Source organism: Notechis scutatus, chromosome 3 (assembly GCF_049901735.1).
Source record: "Notechis scutatus isolate UNSWTSFEM ecotype Mainland chromosome 3, rNotScu1.2, whole genome shotgun sequence".
Classification (NCBI taxonomy): Eukaryota; Metazoa; Chordata; class Lepidosauria; order Squamata; family Elapidae; genus Notechis; species Notechis scutatus.
Window position 1 is genome coordinate 50,790,501 of NC_142011.1, and position 16,340 is coordinate 50,806,840.

General features: G+C 35.5%; 1 protein-coding gene and 1 long non-coding RNA gene across 2 annotated transcripts in view; one reads left to right on the top strand and one right to left on the bottom strand.

The window, feature by feature from the left end:
* GRM4 (glutamate metabotropic receptor 4) overlaps window positions 1-16,340 on the top strand; it is a 360,805-nt gene that overhangs the window by 110,977 nt on the left and 233,488 nt on the right. The gene's annotated exons all lie outside the window — the stretch shown is intronic.
* Window positions 12,258-16,340, bottom strand: part of LOC148131178 (uncharacterized) — a 75,741-nt gene continuing 71,658 nt past the window's right edge. The window contains exons 2-3 of the long non-coding RNA XR_015748536.1: window positions 13,191-13,396; window positions 12,258-12,353 (exon numbers count right to left, since the gene is read on the bottom strand). This is a non-coding gene — a long non-coding RNA (uncharacterized LOC148131178). The remainder of the gene's footprint in view (window positions 12,354-13,190; window positions 13,397-16,340) is intronic.

The window sequence follows — 16,340 nt, forward strand, 5'->3', positions numbered from 1 at the left end:
TACTTGCCACTCTGCTTTGCTTTTGTTTTCATCTCTTATTCCAACCACTTTCTGACAAACAAAATCAGCTGTATATTTTTGAAAAGCACCCATTTGCCTGCAAGAAGCCTTCCATATCTTCTATTCCACTTGAGATCCTGTGGGATAATCAGAAAAGAAGAATAAAGGCTTGATTAGCTAATGAACAAAGCAAGTGTATATAGTATTCTGATTATGTCTTTTGGTTTACACCTGCCTGGATAGACCAGGTGTTCTGCTGCTTTAGAACACCCCCAGAAGGGGAATTTCCAAAAGAAAGAGGGCAGCATTACACTTTCATATAGTTTAACATTAAACAGTTATGCTATATGATATGCATTCATACTTTGAAACCAAGCCATCAGAAAGTTTGCTATATTTCTCTTATCCTGAAATCTTCACACTGCTTACTTGGTTTTTGTCAACAGGATAGTTTAGTACATGTATGCATATATATTGTTAATTTTCTTAACTCAGTTGTGCATTTGGTCATGTAGGCTATGGCCTCTGAAAGCATATTTCACATTACACCAGTTAAAATCTCAAGCTGTTCTAGAGTTTTGGATGATTGACATATCACTAGAAGCCACAGATAGGGGGTAGTTTGTTTAAGAAAGGTTGATGGAAAGCTGATCTTAATTAATGCTGAATCTTCATTGGAAAGTCACTATATTTGGAAACCAGAAATCTATAGCCAGACTATTAACCCTCCTTTTCCTTGTTCAGTGCAGTATTTCTCCAAACAGTCTCCGATGGAGCACTTTTCTATTCCATCTGGAACTGGACTCAAACTAAATTGAACTACTTTCATTATTTTGAACATATTTAATTCATTGTCAATTATGTACCCCTTTATGAAAAGGAGACCTATTTCCTCCCATCCCCAGTTTCCATCCCTTTCTCCCACTTAGCTCTCAGCTTCTATATTTTACTTTTCTCAGTCAGATTGGTGACAATGGTTTTGTGCCTGGCCTCCTGATATTACCTGTGATCCCAGTGCCAGGAGTACCATTGAAAATGCTATTTATTCCTTTATACTGGGACTGCATCTCAGCAGAAAGGATGGCTTAGCCAGCCATGTTTAGGCTTGGAGGCCAAGTAAAGTCAGTCCTGGCTAGGACTTGGAAGGTTTGGTAAGTATCTTGGAATAAGACAGTGGCAAACCAATTCCATATTGCTGGCAAGAAAGCAACATGGAAGGATCAACATGGAAGGATCCAGCACAAGGATCAAACACAAAGAGTAGTGAGAAATGCCTCTCCTTCTACTATCACTGAAGCATCAAAAAGGTACTATAGTTAGGTGAGTAGAGGGTTATATGGGGGTATGTAGATAAGTGATACCAGTTGAAGATGGGGAACTTGTTATTTTGTAGCTGATATTAAATGTATACTGAAGAACTTTGGAGATTGCTACTACTTAATACTGAGGTATGTGCTCCTGAGACAGGATGTTCAGAATCATTGCCTTCACTGTATGAGAACGGAATTTTTAAAAAAATCATCTATATTTCACGTTCAGTTTTAAGAAAATATATGTCAAATACCTTTTTGTGTATTCCAGATGAGAATGCTTAGTGATAAAGAGCAAATTATCAATGGAAATGTATTTATTTATTTAAAGCATTTATACAGTTAGACATCTTTTGGCAGCTCCCAATCAAATAAACAAGAATTAGAAACATATTAGTTCCTAAGATAGGTAATAAAATCAGAGACTTAGAACCTTTCTTGATTGACTTCTATGAATTTTTAAAATCTAACTATGCATAGCTTCAAATGTAGCTTTAAGTTGAGTAGTAAAAGAAATATAAAGGCTACTGCTGTGTATATTAATAGGCCCATTGCCCTTCTAATGGGAACAATTGTTTGACATGTTCCTAATATATGACTTGGTTTAAAATGTACAATTATAACATATTACTTATAATTTTGTTGCATTCTGATATCACTTACTCTTTTTAGTGTTAGTTTTCATATAGCTTTATTTTACTCTTATGGATCATATTTCTTTTAAGTTAGGAAAACCAGAACATTTCTTTAAACAATTATAATAAAAAAGAGAGAAAGTCTTTGGGATCTGCCCAAGATATTTGGATCCAACCCAGAAACTATAGTCTACGTATTGCCATAAGATGACATCCATTTCTTTTCAAATGATAACATCTATTTAAAAGTTTGAAACATTGAAATTAAACAAAAGGGGTTTTGAAAAACAGGAGAGATAAAATGAAAAGCAATCTGATCTCAAACTTTCTTCCAAGAAAGGAAGAATCCCTGAATGTTTTCTGAACTATTGGCGAAGGAATAATAGACTAACTACAGTTTCCAATTATCTTAGCTCTTAATTATAGATCAGAACACATCAAAATTGGGCCTCCACAGACTAGCAGTGAAACACTGGTACATAGTAAACTGAAGAGAAAATTGAAAGGACACTTTGGAAGATCGACTGATGAGGATGTTTGATTTGTACAGACAAAAGACTGAAGACAAGGTAGATGGCTGAGAAGATACGCTGTGTCTTTGTCTTATTTCTCTGTACTATTCCTGATCAATGCCTCATGTGGAGCTCTGAATAGATTATTTCACTTCATTTGCCTTCCAACAAAAATTCTGTGTACCAATTCTCTTGACTTGGATCCTTTTTGTCCCCCCCCCCCATGACTTTGAATGATTTCCTAAAAGTTTGGGATGAATCAGTGCATTGTATATACAACTGCAGTTTAGGAAATCTCACCTTAACATTCCTTTCTTTCTCTCTTCTTTCCTGGATAGTCTTAGCATTCTTGAGTTAATAGAAAATATTTTGGAGAAGGGTGCAAGTAGCCCAAGAAATAAGAAAAATCAACACATTTTGTTCCAGATTAACATGGCCTCACTCAGTTGTTATGTTTGAAAAAGCAGCAATAGAAGAATACAATAAATGTCCAGAACTTTGAGAATCAAACATGTCTTCTGGTTCCCAAGGAATGGTTGTTTTATTGAAATCTGACCAATTAAACTCTTGCTTATGAGTTTGTCATCACCAAATGGAGAGACAAATGTGATGCTAAGACCCTTTGGGCATTGCAATTTGATTTCCTCCATGTAGTTGTTTGTACTAGCTTTTCATCTGTTTTTTTAAATTATTGCCAGAAAATGCACTTTTGCAATTGAGGCTATGAGCATGGGTGCCATGCTGCAGGTATGCCAGTGGCTGAAAATAACTGTGACAGTATAATTGTTTGGTATTTTATTCTGTGAATAACTCCTATATAATTCAGTGATTTTCAGACCCTCAGGTAGCCAACTGAAGTAGCTCTGTTGAAGTCAGTGGCTTTAAATCAGTTGAAATTCAGGATTTCAGTTTCCTTGTGAGAGGCAAGAAAGCAACAACACAGTGGCCTTCAGGCACCTTTAAGAAAATTGGGTCACTGTCTGCAGAATAAATTGTAGAAAAAAGTTTGTAGTCTTTCTTATGCATCCATTTCGTCAGTCTCTTGGCATGCAAATCTAGGCTTGGCCTGATCCATGATGCAGAACAACAGCCTCTATTAATAATTTACACCAGCTAGAAATAACAAGGAAAAGGAGATGGTGGGTAATTTAGTCCCTTGTTTTAATTGAACAACCATCAGTCCAATGCAAAGAAAAGAAGAGTACCTTTTGTGTTGTATTATTTGTCCTTTGGAATGTAATCTACCCCTGAATTACATCTGGATCTCACCCTGTTGGCATTCCATAAAGCCTTGAAGATCTGGTTGCATTCCCAGGTCTTGGAGTGAGATGGTTATGGCCCCTTAGGTGTGCTTGCTATTTTTCTGTTTATATAATGTGTCAGGATGCTGTTTTGTTTTGGGTTGGAATTGGATTATATGTTACTGTTTGTGAACTTGCACCAAGTTGGAATTGAGTGGTGACCAAATTGAGTTTAATAAATAAATACATAAATAAACATGATCGCAGTTTGCTATGATGAATGATGTAATCCTATAAGAAGACTGATTAATATAATTTTATTATAATAAAATGCCATATTTTATTTGCATTTAAATAAACGCTAGAAAGAACAGGAGGGTTTTTTTTTGGTACCGGTGCATGCTTATCACAAAACCTGTCATTAAAAAACCAAATACCTTAGATTCACTCAGTTTGCAAACAACTTTATTATTTAATCAAGTAAAAGTGGCTAGATAATAATCACCCTATTATCCTTATTATATTCTCTCTACATTGTAGAAAAAGTATAACTTATTGATATTCAAGAATGTGGAAAATCCTTATTATTAGTGGCATTATTCTATAGCAGAAAAATTAAATTCATACCTACTGGTATGATGATCCATAATAATTATCTGTGTTGGAGCATAAGTATTTTGTATCCTCCTCAGAATTTGATTTGCATCTCCAATAATATAGAATATTTTTGCTGGTTTTGCCAGATCTTTGTCCCAACTATTTAATGTTTGTATTTTTCTTACATTTTTCTCTTAGCCGTTTAATTGGTGATTTGATATAAAATGCAGATTCTCTCTCCTTTATTTCTGAAGCATATAAACAAGCACTTGTTTTTCTTATGACAATTCCTATAGTTCTGATCATTTGTGCCTTTTTAATTTAGTTTATTGCCAATCCTTTGTCTATTTGTCATAGCTACTTAGGAAGCTTCATATACAGCAGCTCCTTTTGAAAGTTGCAAAAACATGGTAGCTTTCTTTGTGAGTATTCAAAGGCTACCAAAGTTGCAATGTATGTGTTAGCCCAGTTGTATGGAGGATGCTGTCAAAAACCACATGTGGGCTGTTACAGAAGAGCCAATCCTGTTTTATTCCATTAGCTGTTTTATAGCTTCTTAGAAGATAACTCTGCTTTCAGTAGAGAGCCCTATAATCAAAGCTTTACATCAGTTTCTAAATGATCATTTAAATTATCTTCCTTAAGATCAGCACTTGTTTTGAGCTCTATTTGTTGTTGGTCTATTTCTGCACAACATTAACAAATGGTCTTTGAAATAATTAAAAATATGTTTCCAGCCCCAGCATTGCTTTCTAACAACGTAATTTGTTGAATCTCATTTTTAAAACATCAAACATTCTAATATTTATTCTTGCTTGGCTTTTATCCATTAAGTGTTGGATGTGTGGAATACTTCTTGATCTCAGTGACTGAGATTTTTTTTTTCACCCTTCCACTTAGAATAAAATGGGTAAATGATGGGGGGCGGGGTTGATCTAACTTTTGCATTAATGTTAATATATTGATCAATGAAGTTGTATTCCCAAATAATATAATATTAACTGCTTTATTTATTGTGGATGCTGGCATGTTTATTACTGATTGTCAGTAGTGATTAGTACTGGTTATCATATGGGGATAAAGATAAATCCACATTTACTTAGCATATCCAGCTTGGGAGCAAAAATTAAATGCAATGCATGTAGATGGGTTTTTTATCAGTCTGCTTTTTGGCACATGCACACTGAATGAGAACCTTTGTAGGTTTACAGGCTTCTGATTCCTTTTATGTTTAGGTGTTTATGCATACATGCTTCTCCAAGCTATCGGAAATGCTATTTAAGATTTCAGAGGAAGCTTAAGAAATGGAGCAGAGTCAAAACATTGTAGTCACTTACCCTAATTTTTAAGTTGCCAGATAACAGCAATACAGTACAGAGAAGTTGAAGTATTAATAGACTTGAAGTCTTGAAGTCATAAATTCAAAGAGATGGTGTAGCCATTAAAGAAAGATGTGTCTGCTGCTTGGGATTAAGACTGTGACACACAAAATGTTAAAGTTCAGAGACATCACGTTTAACAGCATGGGTATCTATGATGAAGGACATGATCTTTCCAGCTGTAGCACATAGCTATGAAAGCTGGACCATCAGAAAAGGGTGAATGAAGAAAACCCCCCAAAACCCTGCATTGGGGGTGCTGGAGAAAACTTGCAAATTCCTTGGATGTAAAAGAACAAATCATTCTACATTTGATGAAGATCAACCAATTGCTTATTAGTAACTCTAGTAATGAAACACAAGGATAAGAGAATGAAGCAAAGAGCCATGATGGCACAGTGATTAGAATGCAGTATTGCTGGCTGACTCTGCTCACTTCCAGGAATTTAATTCTGATTGGCTCAAGGTTGATTTAGCCTTTTATCCTTCCGAGATTGGTGAAATGAGGGCCCAAATTATTGGGGACAATATGCTGACTCTGTAAACTCCTTTGAAGAGTGCTTTAAAGAACTATGAAGCGGTATCTAAGCCTAAGCGTGACTGCTATAAATTATTTGGGCCCATAATCCTGTGGAAAGGGAACTTCACGAAGACAGTAGTGTCACAAAAACAGGAAAAGCCCAAGGGGAACATCAGGTCAGCCATAAAACAAACTTACATAGGAAAAGGAATCAAATAAAAAAGGCATTAAAGAATCCCTATAGACAAAAGCCTAAGTAATTAAGAAAACTAGACAAATAAGAAAAGGAAACAAAAAGATAATTTAGAAAACCCTTACAAACACAGGACATACCAAATAAGCAAAACAAACAGACAAAAGACACAATATATAAATTACAAAAGGGACAGACAGGAGATTGCCACAGAACAAATATGAAAAACTATCTTAAAGCTAAAAGAGATTAGAAAAAACCAATAATACAATCTGGCCACCCCAAGGAGTTTGCTTTCTGCACCCCGCGGAGTTTGCCCTCCGGCGGGAATAAAGACAAACTCAAACAGAATTTAAAAAATTAAGCACAAATACAAACATTCACACAAAATCAACTTACGAAGGGGGAAAAGAGTATAAAAAACCAGGGACTTGCCATAAGAAGCTAGCTAGCCCAGGAACGCAGACTAAAAAGATCCAGCTTTCAAGCAGTTGTCCGTATCCTTGCACCGGAGCTCTCCCAGTGGGAAAATCGAACCCTTGAAAGAAAGGCATTTTGACACCTTTCAACAATCCAAAGGCAAAAGCCATTTGAGAAACTTTGAAAAATTAAAGACAAACTGATCTAGATATTATTACTGATGATACAAGCATGATTTTAGGAGAATTCAAAGAGGCAGATAGAACAGTTCTAGTGAAATGAAAGAAATCAACAGTGATCAAACTACAAGAAAACATTAGTCTTCATTTATTTCTCAAAGAACAAATATCTGAGATAGTCATCTCACATGCCCTGTGGTGTGTCTTCTGCCCTGAACAAGCTGTGACCCCCGGGGGTGATGTTTGTAATGTTGAAGTATGAGGCAACTGTCATCTGATTAGCTTTCTTAAATGGAATTCCTCTTTGTTTTTCACGTCAGATACAAAATATCTTGGGGCACTCTGTCAGTCTCACTGATTCAAATACACCCCCATTTTTTCCAGATTGGTATTCTTTGTTCACTTTCCTTTGGGAACTTTTCCTAAATTCTTTATATTCCTAGGAGAAACAGCTGAATATTCCTTTCTATTAGGGGAATATGGAATATGAGATGTCATAAAAATACTACAAATATAATTTAAGTAATAGCAAACAGTTAAGAAAAGCGACGAATTGCCAAACAGTCTATCCTAAGGGGGAAATTTCCCTTCTTCTTTCTTCTTCTGATGTGTTTCTTCTCAAATTATAGTTATTTTCCCTAACAGCATCTTGCTTTCTTGGTTGATATATTGTTCTTGACAAGGTTATGGAGTCAGCATGTTAACTCTCAAAAAGTGAATGTAATGTATTGATCTACATTTTGCTTATAAAATAGGACAAGCGCTGATTTGAAAATCTTGTTTCTCTTTTGTATCCCTCCTTGAAGTTTCTTTTTTCCTTTTCCTTTCTTGGTTTCTGCTTCTCTTATCTTTAGTAATTCCTCTGAGCCAGCATCAAAATACTCCAATCCTTTGTTGGCATTTTGAATCGCCATCCTGGCTTTTTTTGTTTCTCTACATTGATTGCTCTTTTTCCTCTACTCCTGAAAACACATATGGCCAAACACATCCCACCACTCATCATTTTTCACCTGTAGGGATTACACTCAGATCACATTTAGTCCTTAATGCTTGGGGAGAGAGGACAGACTAATTTCTGGCCCATTCTTCTTAGTGCTTGCTAAAAATTTTCTTCACAGGCATATAGCTGTTCTGAGTTCAAGTTACTAGTGAAATAAAATGCAACAGATAAGGATTTTGGGAGGGAAGTCCTAGCATATATATCCGGATGGCTCTTTCTCTTCTCTCCATGTGGGAAACACGCTCCAAATTGGGGAAAGTTTTACTAGAATGTATTCAGGGACACAGAGAAGTAAGGGTGGAAGGCGTCTTTTTAGTGCTAGACTCTATAATGCTACTTAAGGTAGTCCTCGACTTACAACAGTTCATTTAATCACCGTTTGAAGTTCCAATGGCACTGAAAAAAGTGACTTAGGACCATTTTTCACATGACCATTGCAGCATCCCCTTGGTCATGTGATCAAAATTCAGACACTTGGCAACTGATTCATATTTATGACAGTTGCAGTGTCTTGGGATCATGTGATCATCTTTTGTGATCTTCTAACAAGCAATGTCAATGAAGCAATGAGGAAGCCAGATTCACTCAAGAACCATGTTGCTAGCTTAACAACTACAGTGATTCACTTAACAACTGTGGTAAGAAAACTCATAAAATGGGGCAAAATTCACTTAGCAACATTTTGATTTAACAACAGAAATTCTGGGCTCAATTGTGGTCGTAAGTCAAGGACTATCTGTACTAATATAAATCCCAGAAAATCTAGTATAACTCTTTGGACCAGTGTAGTGCATTTCTGTTCAGACTAGTGGTGATTTGTCAAGGTCTTAGTGGCTTGTTTCTGATTCAGATGTTGATAGTTGCATATGATACATTTTGCATAATATTAGAGCCATTTGGTTTACACCAGTTGATATAGATAATGGGTGTTGTGAGGGCATTGCTTATGGAATATTGTGCTAGGCAGCATGGATACCTTTAAATGAATGAAATAATAATAGCCCAACAAAACATGTAGCTATCACACTTGTTTTTCTTGTATATATTTGTCCATATCTGAAATATGGAAACTTTTGTTTATGATCATGAAAGCAAGTGTATCTGAATCCCTGCGTATTACAGAGTAAATAGAAGATTTGTGAATGCAATTACAGTGCAGATAGGAGTGAACTAGCTTTATATCCATCCATTTGTTGCTGCTTGTTGATAATCTTTTGGGAAAGGGAAAATGTGTATGGAAAGATATCTTGTCTCCCTGATAGTACTGATTAGAAAGTCAGCAGGCATCCATTTCAAACCCAGACACAGAGATACACACACACATAATCATGTTCTGGCAGCCTCTACAGTTTTTTTTTTTATGCTACCCTAATTAAAAGCTCAAATCCAAATGGCTTGATGATACAAATTCTAATTAAATCAATCTCAACTTTGATGTGAACTCAAGGTTTGCATAAAATAAAGCATGAAATTAATAATTGTTTTGCAACCAGCTGTTTCCAGAGCCATATCTGTTATAAATATACTCTCCTCCCATCTGATTTAGCTTAAAAATAATGCAGAGCTTTGTAATATCTACAACAAACAGAAACAGAAATATTAAAGAATGATTTCCAAAATTTAGAGTAATATTATTCAGGCATTTGGGCCATAAATAAAAATTGTTACTATAACTTAGGGGAGTAGCAAACCAAGGATACCTTTATTTGTTTAGCTGTTTCAGATGGAATCTGCCCTTTGAAAAAGCATTTCTAGACAGGTAACATCAATCTAAAAAAAATCACTAGTAGGCAGGTGTGTGTATATCCAATAACAAAAAAGAAAATAACTATACAGCCCATCAAACATTGATCATGACCAGTGCAACACAAGGACTTGTGAATTTGATCTAATCATTAGTCATGCAATAACAAGGCAGTTCAGTTTGTGGAAATTAAAATCTGTTTGAATTACCTGATATTGTTTAGATCTAGAGAACAGACTGAAATTTGGCCTAGAAATAAATAAGTAGCTATTGCAAAATTTATTTAGGAGTTATATTATCCCTGATTAACATCTTGTCAGTTTCTGTTTTTAGATCAAGTTTATGGGAAACTTCTTATAGTATATTGCAGGGGTGTCAAACTCATGGGCTGTGGGCTGGATGCATCACATGATGGCACCACTCCTGCCTGGTTTAGCAGGGGGGAAAAGTCCTGGTTCGTCATGTGACACCACCATGACACTGCGAGTTTGGCACCCCTAGTATATTGTAATAACCAGCATGTGACTTAATATGGTTAACTGTCAATCCAAGAACAGTTATAGCTGGAGCAAATACACTCAGTGTTGTTGAGTTTGTGACTACATACAGTGACAAAACTGGATCACTCTCATATAATATTGTATACATGCCTCTTCAAAGGGAGTCTAGACCCAAATGGAAGAAACTTCTGAATAATTCCTGGGATTGAGAATTGCCTCCAAAGAATCTTTCTCTTGTTGCATTCAGTTTGTTGGCCTTTATCCATCCATTTTTGCCTCTTAGCACCCATTTAACCTGTAGAGTGTCATGTATCAAATATTAAGATGAAATAGAGCTGAATATCATTTACATACTGATGATAAAATATCTTGTATCTATTGATAACTGTTACATTTTGGAAAGCTGTGATCAAAGCATTGCTATAGCATGTACCATTGAGTTGTAAGCTAGTAGAGTGCTCTTCTAGAAAATATGAAAGAAATTTCAGAATCTTTGTCAAATTGAAGGTCACACTTGAATTTTGAGTGGCACATCATGAGCTGCGCATCCAAAAAAAGATGAGGTTTTGGAGAAACACAACTTATACTTTCCAGTATGGAGCCATGACAGCATTATGCCACATTCCTTATACTGTACTTACCTAATCATCTTGTTCTTACTCTTCAAATTAGGCTTTTGGTAAAAAAAAAAAAAAGTGAGTTTAAAGCTTCTTGGGCAATAATAAACTATTTTTTCATCCTTTAATTTGCAAATCTAGAATGATGAATCATTTCCAATTTAATTTTTGGTTATTAGAAATCACAAATATTACCTCACCTCTAGAACTCTAAACATTTGTCAGATTGATACTTCATAGCTTATTTAGTGCAGTAGTCTAGTGTAGAAACCAGGAGCCTGGGAGTTCTAGTCCCATTTTAGGCATAAAAGCCCACTGGATGACTTTGAAATGACAGTTGACAGATGACAGTTACTCTCTCTTAGCTCAATGCAACCTCACAGGGTTGTTGTTGTGGAGAAAATAGAAGGAGGAAAAGATATTAGGATGCTCACTGTCTTAGCTGTTTACACAAATAATAAAGGCAAGAAATAAATAAATAGAAGCAGAACTTAGAAGGGAACTCTTTCAAGTGGCAAGAATATTTTATTCCATTGCACATTGCTTTTTTGAATGTATAGGTGAAATTTGAGTGAACAATAGTTTCTTATTGTTTTTATTGACAGGGCTATTTAGGTATTTGAGGCCAGTTTTCTTTATGTGCCTTCAATTTAGTGAACAGGTATTTTGAGAACAGCTGTTTAGAAAACAAGAAAGATGTCCTTGGGTTCTTCAGCTAAGGTTTTGAGGATCTGCCAGACACATTATTGATCTGAGAAGCTCGTGACTTCAAGAAATGGAGATACACAGTCATCCAAAAAAGGAAGTGACAACTAGAGATTGCTTGACCATTGCTCATTATTTGGATGCAGTGGTACAGAGTCACTCTTTTTGTCCAAATTATATCCCCAGAGACCCAGCTAGCAAGGGTGCATTGTTATGGCTTCTCCTTGAAACTCTCTCACTTCTTAAAATAGTTACATATTGGCTGCTATAGCTAAACATGCTGAGCCTTAAATTGATAGTTTAAGTTTAGAAATTTCATCCTGTGTGCCACAATTGGTGGAAAACACAAAATTGCTGTAATTTTTTCTAATTATGTCCAATCTGAAAGTGATTCATATAAATTAGTGTCTTCTACTGATATTAAAGAAAACTTTGCAATGGTTCATAAATCTGGAGACAAAGCACAGTGCACAGAATGTTTCTGCAATTGGTTGTGGAGGAAAAAGAAAAAACATACTCGTCATCTCATAGAAGATAGCACACAAGATGAGAAATATCTTAAAAAGCACCCTCCCCCTGTCCTAAATAAGCCACAATACTTAAAATAGCAGCTAGAAAATAAGAGAAGTATAACATGTATTGCTTTATATTTTCTGTTGTGGGGAAGGGCAAAGTGTCAGAAATGTGGTTTAAAAGTTACCGCAAATGCCTTCTTTAGGACTTGGCCTCAGACAAAATTCTCTTTTTCCTCCCGCTCACATCCAGTGTCTTCTTTTAATCTGCTTCACATCTGGAGTTTTTCTGCCAAAAACAAAAAAAAACAAAAAACCTGTCCAAAGCCATTTATTAAATTCATGTGAATGATCACATGGAACGTGCCATGCATTTTTTTTGCCTGACTTTCAAACCTGACTGAAAACACTTCAGAGAACCATTTTTATATGTGTGAAAGAGCAATCTGCTTTCCCTCCACTCTTTTTCTGGAGTGAGGAAAATCTGCCATATGATATCTCAGCTTCAGACTTCCAAATGTGCTGAACCAAGTCCTTCTGTGGTCAACAAGCATGCCTATTTGTTTAGGGATTATAGGAACTAAAGTCCTACACTTCTGAAATCACAAGATTGTGGAAAGTGGGTTTGTTCTTTCCAGTAACATATTGACTTCTTTTGAGAACTTAGCATTTCCATATTCAGAATTAGAATTAGAATTCTTTTATTGGCCAAGTGTGATTAGACACACAAGGAATTTGTCTTGGTGCAAATGCTCTCTATACATAAAAGAAAAGATACATTCATCAAGAGTCAAGAATCATAAGGTACAACACTTAATAATATAATTTATCTAATTACCTTCCTGCTTAACTGTGACCAGGACACACCTCTTCAATTGCAGTGATTCTTAGCTATACATGTATGTTTTCCCCCCATCACCTTCCCATATCTCACTCCTATTAGAAACATTTTGTAAGATTAGTTTTTATAAAACATCATAAATTTCAACTCCTCATCTCAGGATGACTGTACAAAAACAACAAGACACAGACAACTAAACACAGGGACAGTTTTTTTTTATCCCATGCCATCACTCTACTGAACACCTAATTCTTACAGTGCTGTCTAATGTCTATGCATATTTACCCATGTAGTGTGGTTGTAGTATTATTTATCCTTCTTATCTTCTTTGCTTCCCCTTTTATTTGATGATGATGATGATGATGATGATGATTCTGTTGCCTTGCGTGTACACTAAGTGCTTTTGTACCACAGACAAATCCCTTGTGTGTCAAATTACACTTGGCCAAATAAAGTTCAATTCAGTTCAATCCAATTCAATATGTTATTGCCTGGAATAAAAATTACATGCTAGATAAAATGTTCATTTTAAATAACAGAAATTCTTCCCAACAATGACAACTGTAATTGTTTTCATCTCAGCATACCTTTTTTAAATTTTGTTCCATCCCTTGACATTATTTTGAAACAACATACAATTTACATTAGTCAAAATAGCATTCAAATATTTAACCTTTTCCCTCAATTTTAAAACCAGATTTATTCATCAGAAAATCTTGATCTTGTGTATCAACCTTTTGAGAAACTTTGAAGGATAGGCAGAAGAATTGAGAAAACTAATGTTATTCCTCTTGTCAAAAAGGGGAAGAACAAATTTTATTCCTATAATTGAGGACCCAGATAAACACAGTCTGATCAGTTAGACTTTCATATTGTGCTGGTCAACATATTTATAAATAATGGATGAAAATAAATTATTAAATCTGCAAGTGTCATGGATGTGGAGGAAACCAAAGAGCAATGTTCCAACACAGAACTTTTATTGTCCAAGAAAATCTGGGGTTCTGTGAGAGGCTAAGGGAATAAAAAAGTTTATTTAAACACAGTGCATTTTGGATTATTAGAACTTTTGCTCTTGATCATAAGGGGACTTGCGGAAATTGTTTTAACTAACATGTTCTATGGCCTGAAAAAAATTGAAACCATTGGAGTAGAAAATAGGAGGAGCACCTTACAAGCCAAAGATGAGCCAACAACAACGATATTGTATTTTTGTGCTGCATCAACAGAGAAATACTATGAACGTTACAAAAAGCAATTGTTTCTCTCTGTTTTGTATTGGTCAGATTGTACCTAAATTATTGCTTACATTTTGGGAGCACATTTTAGGCATGATATTGATAGCACTTAGACTTGTAGACTTCACAGTGCTTTACAGGCCTCTCAAAGTGGTTTACAGAGTCAGCATAATCCCCCTGACAATCTGGGTCCTCATTTTACCAACCTCAGAAGGATGGAAGGTTGAGTCAACCTTGAGCAGGTGAGAATCAAACTGCCAAACTGCTGGCAGCCAGCAGTCAGCAGAAGTAGCCTGCAATACGGCAGTCTAACCACTGTGCCACTATGTCTCTTAATAAACTACAGTTTGTTTGATGGAAAGTAAACAAGATGATGAGGTATCTGGAAGGAAAAGCTTGAGTCAAATGGTTGGTGTCATGGTATATGGAGAAAGGGAGACTGCAGAAAGGAATGACAGTGATTTCAACCATCTGAAGAAATTGTCATGTAGAAGAAGAGGCAGAATTGTTCAGAGTTGTTCCAGAAGTGGTTTTAAATGATGAAAGTGTATTTCATTTGGAAAACTTTGATAAAACTTATTTAGAAATTTAAAAGACTGCTTTAGAAGATGGTGGAATATAGTTAATTACAAGAACAGTACACTTGTGTGCGTGCTCTCTGTGTGTTATATATAGCAAAAAGAGTAATTAAAATAAGCTAAATATAAAAAAGAGAAAATCTAATTAAAAGAGAAAATTGTTATAATGTCCATTTAGTATTATATTTAGTATAAGGTTAATTATAAGGTCGATTTAGTATTAATATAAAATAATACAATCCTTAGCTAATCATTAAATCTAGGATATATAGAAATATATCACTTCATCATTTCATTTTGGATATAAAAACTTTTCAGAAATAGATAGCAAATTCGTATTTGCTACATTTTCTCCTTAACATTTAGGGGATGAATTTCTTTGCTGTTATGTAAAATCACCCTCTTTGTTGTATTCAAGATTTGGTAAGCCCAAACTCTTAATGAAATCACAATTCCATGTTTTAAAACTGTAGTTGAACATCACACTTATGTCTTTTGCTATATGGTATTATACTAATGTATTTTATATAATATTAATATATACTGTAATTTGAAAACAAAAATAAAAACTATAGTTGAACAAGATACGAAGTAAAGGGCCCTGATTTTTTTGTTTACAATGTTTACAGTTCCATCTCCCCAATCTGACATGAATACTTTTGAAATGGGGGTGCGTAGATAGTGTCTGAATAGCCATTTGTAAGGGATGCTAAAATGGATTCATGTATTGGACAAGGTATGGACTAGATCAGGGGTGTCAAATTTGCATTGTCACATGACATATCCCAACTTTTCCCCCCTTTGCTAAAATGGGCATGGGCATGGCCAGTGCATGACACATCTATCCTGCAGACTGTGAGTTTGACACCCCTGGACTAGATGATCTTAAAGTTACCTTGCAATTTTTACATTCTGTAACTGTATGATCCTATGAGTGCCTTATGCTTTGCTCAATTGACGATAAGTGAAGTGCATTTAATAGTGATAGCAGCCTCCTTGCAAAGAGTTCTCTGCATACTACTTAATGCTTTCCCTAATGGGAGCAAGTATAGGAGGTTAAAATGCTCTTGTGTCAGGCTCCAGTGGAAGGCTTGCAAAGTAGGATCTGGTAAGATTTATTTCAGCCTGAGAGCCAGGCATGGATAGCAAATACTTGTGTGTTTTAAGTAATTGGCATTGCAGAAATTCAGGAGGGAGTCGATAGTCATAAACTTCCTTGCAATGGGCCAACTAAATCTAACACTTTTGGAGAAAACCAAGTTAGAGGAAACCACAATATGCCACTTTCAGTCATTCAATGTAGCAAGTAGCAGAAATAACCCAACCACTTTTACAGAGAGGAAATTCAGAGTTAATTCTGATTCCTGAGCTTTAAATCTGGCAGTTATCTGTTTCCTCTATCCCCTTTATAAAAATCTTCAATTCCCATGTTACAAATGCTTTTATGTTCCTAAAAGCATTTTTGAAATCTTTCATCTGTGAAAGTATCTGAAGTTGGGAATAAAGTTATTGCAGAGTGCAAGATCAAAAAGGCACAGGATGACGATGGGAAGAATCTGTAAAGCCCAGCATTCATGCTCTACACAATGCAGAATAGAGGGGGGAGGGACCCACTTCAC